Here is an 8,314-nt window from a genome sequence, read left to right as displayed (position 1 = left end):
AAACAAAGGTGTGGATAACAGCAGCACAGCTGATATTTCTCTGCAGGATGGAGTCACAGCCAAACAGGAAAAGACCAGATGAAAGTACTATGATGAGAAAAAAGCAGAGAGAGCAGAACGTTATAGATTGAACTAACAAATACAAATCGCTATGTCCTCCAGCAATCAAAGCCTATAGCAGCGTAACTATAGAGACAGCTCAGGATAACCTGACTTTTAAGTTTTAGGCTTGCATTAAAAGTAGACAGCGTGTCAATCTCACAGACTAATCCTGGTAGTTGGTTCCACAGGAGAGGAGCATGATAACTAAAAGATCTGCTTCCCACTCTACTTTTAGAAATTCTAGGAACACTTGTAAACCTGCAGATTGAAAGCAAAGTGCGCTGTTAGGAAAATAATTATATCTCTGATATATGATGGAGCTTGGCCATTTAAGGTTTTATACATGAATAGGATGATTTTAAAATATATTCAGGGTTTAAATGGAAGCCAATGAATAGAAGCTAGTATAGCAGAGATATAATCATTTTTTTTATTTTAATCAGAACTCTGGCTGTAGTATTTTGGATCAGCTGAAGGCTTTTAACTACAGTTTGCGGACTTCATCATAATAAAGAATTACAATAGTCCAGCCTTGAAGTAACAAATGCATGGACTAGTTTCGTAGCATCACCCCTGGCAGGGTGTTTTTAATTTATGCAATTTTTTCTGGAGATGAAAGAAGGAAATTCAGAAACCTGTTTGATATAAGATTGAAATAACAGGCTTTGATTAAAAAAAACTTTTGTCTCTGAGATCAATTTAATTGCATCCAAATGAAGTGACTGACTAATCAGCTTCTGTTCCAAAGACTATAACTTCTGTTTAGTCTGCATTCAGAAGCAGAAATGTAGTCATCCAGGTCTTCAAGGCATAACTGTTGTCTATGTAATGGACTATTGCAACCTTTTCAGTTTTAGCTTCCTTCATAGAACTAGATAAGACATTGAAGGTAGGATGATACACTCTATCAGCCTGCCCCTTGATATATTGAAGAGGTATTCCTTTATACTCTTGATACTTAGCTTTTTAATTTTAAAATCTATTGAATGTTGTTGTAACAGCTGTTTCTCTGAGGTGAGTAACAAGTTTGTAGCACGTTATTTTTTTTTTCCTCCACTTGTTCGGATTTTCACGCAAAACAACGTTTTCTCACAGTCAATCTCTAGGTTACGTTTTTTAATGTTTTAAGTCTGTAGATCTAGTTTTAAATTAATGAACAATGACATTAAAAAAGTTTTTTTTTTTTTTAGTTTTTTTTTTTTTTTTAGCATATAGCCACTGTTATATACTCCCTATCTCCATGGTGAAGTTGTTTAAATCTTTCTAATGCCGGGGATCCGGGTTTGAATCACAGTTGCTCCAGGAAGGGCATCTGGTGTAAATTTGTGGGCAAGTTGTTATGAATTAATGTGGCAAGACCTGAAAGTTTAAGCAACCAAAAGGTCATAAACAAATAATCCATTGTTACAAACTGTTGTAAAAGTAGTTTCGCAGGATCAAATAAAACATAGCATTACAATTAGAGAAAGAGAATTCCTAAATTGCAGCAGAAAGAATGAAGCTGGAATTTGGGATTGAATAGTTTTTTTTCTGTTATTTCTCATCGTTAAGTCGCACCTGTTTTTTTTATCACTATGAAGTCAATTTTGACCCTTTTGACAAATTATTGCTTAACAGATTATCACGCTTTTCCTCTCGGGGTTTATTGGATTTAGAAACTTTAATGCAACCTTGAAAAGAGCCTCACTGCTCACGTGTTTTTTGTATATTTGGTAATCTTCTTTTTTGAGTCTGGGCCTGAGAACACACAATGACGTAAAAGAGTGTCAGTGAACTGCATTTTATTTTCTGCTGTGAGTCATTCTTTGGAAATCTACAAACTGAACATGTCTCTGAAAGGGGGGTGAACAGGACAAAGTAAATGAATGAAGGCAAACAGAAATTTCACTGAGTATTACACAAGAATATGATTCTATTAAATAAGATTCAGAGATTGCATTGCCGTTTATCTTGTAATGCTTCAGAGCTAAAAGGGACAAAGGTTATTAGAGTTAAAAAAGCATTAAATAAAGTTAAATAGAGCAAAGATTCAATAGTGCTTTATTATAAGAAAGAGTAAAATCTAAAAATGTACTATATTATTGTATTATATTATTGATATTATTTTTTGGTAGGTTAAGGCAAAACATTTGCAGAAATTTCATAATTTAGTGTGAATGCATTTAACCCAATATGAAAAAAGTAACAAACAAGGGACAAGAAAATCCCTTTTTCATGAAGCCTAAGACTACTTCTCTTAAAGAAACTATAATTTTCTTTTTTCTAAAGCAATAAAAACAAGCTCAAACTAAGAATAGCTTTTTATAGCTTTCATGTCAGTCTACCGTAAACAGCAACAATTAAATTAAGTGACAAAAAAAGCTCACCTTGTTAGCAATAACATGGAATAACATTTTTCAGGTACCGTAACAAATCAAGTAAAAAGGGAAAGGAGACAGCCTTACATGAAACCTGCCAAAAAAAATGACTAAACTTTTACTTTGAAAATGTTAAACTAGAAACTTAAAACTGTTAGGTTCTTCATTCATTCAAGTGGAACATGTTTCTTATAATGTTTAGGGATATTTCACAGATTTGGTTCAAATATCTGTAGTTGAAAGTAGATTTCAGAGCTCCAGAGGTCCTTAGATTTTATTTTTTTAAGGTCATCAAACAATTAGCCCTGTTTCTTTCTTAGCAAAGGCCAAGCTTTACTGAAACTTAATGTATGTGCCCTTTTTCAAACTCATGACCTAAAAACAGGTTCAGAGTTCACCTGTTTAACTTTGTTTTTTTCCTAGAAAAACCGACCTATGGAGCCAATGTGCCATTACTACCCTCTCTTACATAGAAATGATTCCTGAATCAGTGCTTCTTTTTGTGTATGTGTGCTATGTCTTCTCAAACCTCCAATGGCAAAAAAAGGATGCTCACACTGAGCCAGGTTCTGCTGGTGGATTTTTCTTCTTAAAGAGAAGTTTTCCTTCCCACTGTCACAACATGGATGATCAATACGAGGGATTGTAGCAAAGCTAGGGACACAATGCAAGTTACCGTCCACATGTTTTTCCAAGAAAAGTGAATGCTGCAATGCAACAACAAAAAGGAATCTGCTGGGAGACTTGGAAAAAACAACAACTTTCAACCAATGTGAATGTGATATATAAATAAATAAACTCAATACAATTAATGCTTTTCAGCATCCGGACTGCAACTTTACGTGATCAGAGTGAGACACATAACTGACAGCTCAATGAATACCTTAACAGTGGTTTCCTGAAGTGTTAATTTGCCTTAAAAATGTGCCTTTTCACATTTTGTCAGATTTCAGTGACAAATCTTAATGTATTTTAGTAGGATTTCAATGCGGAAGACCAGCAAAGACTTACAAAATAATTGAAGTGAAATGATACGCAGTTGTAGACATGTTTGATAAATGCATATCTGAAATGTGTGGCTGTGAGCAGCAACACAGGATCCTCTTTAGGCTATTTTTGTAGGACATTTTTGCTCCCTCTTAAGGAGCATTTGATGATCACACCATCTCCATACTGCAGTAGGGGTCGTGTACTATTCTTAATGTATTTGATTTATGGTGTTTACATGAGGCTTTTGGTCTGCTCACACTTGTCATTCATTTCTTGGTGGGCTCTATTTTTGTAGAGGTGAACTCAGCAATCACATCGAAACCAGAAAAACACTCCAGAGAACTTTTTTTTTTTTTTTATTGACGTGCACATGATCTTCTACCTAAATCTGACACAAGATAAACTCTGTAAACTTAAATCAAATACCCTCCAATAGCTAAGCAGAAGTTACATTGTGATGAACAATGGTCTTTAAGCATAAACCCGTAAAGATGTCTGTGATACTGTAGCAAACTCATACAATTATTTTCAAATGAAAAGAAACAAGCTGATGATGGAATTAAACTTTCTGTGTTTTTGACTATGTGCTTCCTGGAAACGCTTTTGGTTCTTCTACCCCTGTGCAGACTGAACTCTGCTAGATGCCTCGTAGTGACAGGCTTTGGTTTGCTTGGAGATTTATCATTGTGAAAATAAACCAAATCCCAGATATTCACATCTTCCTTTATATGTTGAATAATCAAACAATGCATTAAGTATAATCAGTCGAGGATTTCTCAATATATCATTGCACAGTGTGACTTTAACACAACTTCTATAATAATATTATTGCTGTTAAATGTGTTTTGATTGGGATTTGAAAAATTCCAATCATATGCATCTCCCTTATAAAAATACATTATTCCTATAAGTAAACAAGAAAGATCAGAATATAAAACATTGAATGAGTGTTTTATCCATTTCCTCACTCTGCCTGAATTAATTTGCAAAGCTAAACTGGCTTTGAAGAAAACACTCATCTTAATTTTGAAAGCATCTTTGCTTTTTCTTATTTACCCCTATAATAGGACAAAGTATAAAACTGAATATGCAGTGGGCAGCAATACACATGCAAACCAAGAAGACACACTGAGAAAGAGGTAGGGAGAACATCTACACAAATTTAACAAAAAATAACTAAACAGTTAGCTTAAGGATCAAACTTAAATCATTATTACTAAAATAAATTACCAAAATGAGCAAATCACAAAAGAAAAATAAATTATGCAGCAAATAAAAATTGTGGGGTCCATGGTCTTCCCCTATAGTGGAACTCCAGATGGTACCTCCCATTCAGTCAACGTCCTTTGCATTCTCCTAGTTGAAGGTAAAGCACAAAAAATATTAAGCATTTGACAAAATTAAATATAAAAAAGTTAACCAAATGTGCATGTTACAACTGGAACTAATGTCTTCTAATTTAATTAAAATAAAAAATAAACAAACCAATACTTTTATGCAACCATGTGTTAAAACTTAAAGTGAAAAAGTGGTTGTGTGTGGGATTACTGACCATGTGACCATCACAACCTATGAAAAGTAAACTTTTTTCAAATTTATAATTTTATGAAACTGCATTATTCTAGTAAAAAAGCCATTGACTGAAATATGTGATATTTACAAGTATGATTAATTTGGACTTTATTGTATCTGTTTTTTTCTTCTTTTAAATATTGGAGAGAAGTTATGAATTTATTCCTTATGAGCAGAGTTTGTTCTTTGGAGATGCCTGACCTCGAGTCACTCTTTCATCAAATATTCTAATACCACTGCCATATTGGGCTGAAATATAAATATTTTTAGCTAAATTTTAATAACCTAAGTGCATTACTGCACAACTTTGTGAACCCTTTTTTGTTTTAACTCAAGTTTTCTTTGTCATATAATCACCTCAGCTTTTTTTTTCCATGGCAGTGGTACATAGGGATGAAAATATCTCTTTAATCCATCCCTCAGGGTGCAGTGGTTAGCTTTTTTTGTAGTACCAGGGGAGCGTTCAGGGAAATGCTCCCTAATGTAGGGATCTTTCTTTAAATGGATTGTTAAACTGTTAGAGGAAGGAGGATATATTTGCTAAAGGCACATGCAGATACACACCTTCCTTTATAAATAAGGCTCCATTCAGTGAGTCTCTGATTCTAGCAGACGAAGCTTCTCTGCCAGATGTGCTGGATGCGATTTTCTCATCCCATTGTGGTTGTTTAGCGTGATCTGGAATTGTTTTACTGAATGAATGGCTTCTCTTGGAAATGCATGGGGCTTCTCTGACATTCAAACAGTCGAGGAAATCATTGGAAAACACACACATACACATTTATAGATACACAGGAACCACAGAAGAAACTAATGCTAACCAGGAACTGTGGAGCGATGACAGTTTCTGGAAAACACATTGTAAGATTGGCGATGTATTTTCTTATATAATTCTCCCAGAGAACTATTGAGCATTGTAATCAAAACGTATCATGAGGAGTGAGCAAATAACTGGGCTTCACAGCGCTTCGACTCCCCGGCTGCCTTTCTTTATTGACTTTTTTGCAGGCAAACAGACCTTCAAATTTCTGCCAAGTATTCCCTAATCACTTTAATAATTGGTCTGAGCCTTCAAGAATGGATAATAAAACGGTCAACTCTCACTTTTCACTCTCAGATAAGACTGCATAAATACACAAACACACTCATTGCCTGGCTATAAACAACCGTTGCGGTATATGATTCTTTACGCACATGCACACGCGCACACATTTTCGCCTCCCTCACTGCTGGATTTGTGGCATGTGGTAGTGTTTAGAGTTCTGTCTTCAAGACGGAACTCAGAGCTTGCTGTGAATGTATGTGTGTGTATGTTTGTGTGAGGGTTCCTGCACCTCCTCCTTCTCAGATCCCTTACCCTGAAGTCTTTGCAAGGGCTCAATTTCTGTGCATTCCTGAGTAAAGGAGAAAGCAGATATCCCAGGGGGAGCCCTGTTTTATAACAAACACTATCTCAGCTCTCTATATTAAAAGCACCCGTTCCCAGAACAAAGCTGGATGAAACTAAAGCAAAGAGCCCTCTGCACCCTTTTCTACAAGGGATAGTGTTGCTTTAAAGGTATGCTGCAAAGCAGAATTCTGAAATGTCGGCAATAAACTGATTTACACCCATTTATCGACAGAGCTGGGTAGTGATTAGTTACTTTTATGTTTACATTTAGCTCACTATGTTTTATAAGAGTAGCTTAATTTTGCTTTTAGCTCAGTAGTAATTGGTGGGCAAGTCAATATATAGTAAACAGGATATATTGCAACTCAAAGTACTTTACACTGTTCTAACATATACTCCACATTTACTCATTTTAGGTTTTAAGACGCCAGAGATGAATACAAGGTTATACTTAAATCTGTACGATAACACATGTTCTTTTCAATGATTGAATGAAGTATTATATGAACTTGACTGTTCTACTCTAACTAAGTCATACGTTTTAATCTAGATCTTTATATTATAGCTTTGGCTCTATGTTTAGGGGTGTCGTCCTGGCGGAAGCAGAACCTCCAACCCATTATCAAGTGTTTGGGAGTTCTGTCCAGGTTTTCCTCTAGGATTCCTTTCTGATTAATTGCTCTCCTTGCTTTGCTTCTTGGTGTAGGTCAGGGGAATCCAAAGTGTGGCCATTTGTGTTCCTGGAACAGATTCTGATAGCAATTCCAGGTAGTTCACAGGGAGAATGAGACTTTATACTTTAAATAAGGGCAAATTTTTATAGGTAAGTTAAAATTTCCTACAATTGATCATCTAGCGTACAACAAAAACTGTGCATCTTTTAATAATGAAACATTTTACACTCTTTAGTTTCATAGTAAATAGCACAATTACTATCTGCTGACATTTTTGAAAATTAGCTTTTATTTGATTTACTAAAGTAGACTAAAAACAGCAAACCTTTTTGAAGGAAGACTAATTCTGTTCTTATTGTGGAAAACTGTAAAAAAAATATTTTTTGAACTTTTTTAAATGTTTTCCAAAAATACTTGTAAGCTTTATGACCATTTTTTGATACAGCAAATTTGCTAAATTCAATTAAAGTTTGTTTCAAACCAGATTTACACATCTGTCTCCTATATAAAATCTGACCAATTTAATTAAAATATTACATGCTCATATAGTTTGTGAAACAGGTGAGTGAAACAAAGAAATTCTGACAATATTCAAAAGAAGATCAACATAAATAATTTATGTTATTGTATCATATTTTTTGGTACTTTTAACTTTATAACTTTGCCTCACGGAACAAGAATTTTGGACAACCCTGTTGCAGGTGGATGAGCAAGCTTTGCTAGTTGTGCGTCTATCTGACAGTTTTTCAACTTTTAAGTTTTAATAAATAGATGTTCAAAGCTTGGACCTTAAAATGTTACCTTTAATTTTATTTTGCAAATAACTTTTAAAACCACTTCATATGCACTACTTTATGTTGATCTATCACAATTTAGAAATTATGTTTGATGCTTGCTTGAAAGCGTTTAAAAGGAGAAGAAATCTGAAACGACATCTTGTTTTGCTCTGAAACATTTGGTGAATACATTGATATTGTTTGGCAGTACACAGAGGCAAGTTTGTTTTTGTGTGAGAGAAGTCAAGTAACATGGATGAGTCATGAGATTTGGAGGGACAAACTGAATTTATCCAAGGATTTTATTGGAGATCAGATTTCTTGGATGAGGCTGAAGCCAGGCCTCGACTGCCGCAGACAAAAGACGTTTGTTTATTATAAGGCGTAGAGTTCAAAAAGTTCCCCAAACTTACATTCAATGAGAAATAAGCAGGAGTCTTATGAAACATTGTG

Source organism: Cyprinodon tularosa, unplaced genomic scaffold, assembly GCF_016077235.1.
Source record: "Cyprinodon tularosa strain WSP-4 unplaced genomic scaffold, ASM1607723v1 ctg762, whole genome shotgun sequence".
Classification (NCBI taxonomy): Eukaryota; Metazoa; Chordata; class Actinopteri; order Cyprinodontiformes; family Cyprinodontidae; genus Cyprinodon; species Cyprinodon tularosa.
Note: the sequence above shows the minus strand (reverse complement) of the source record.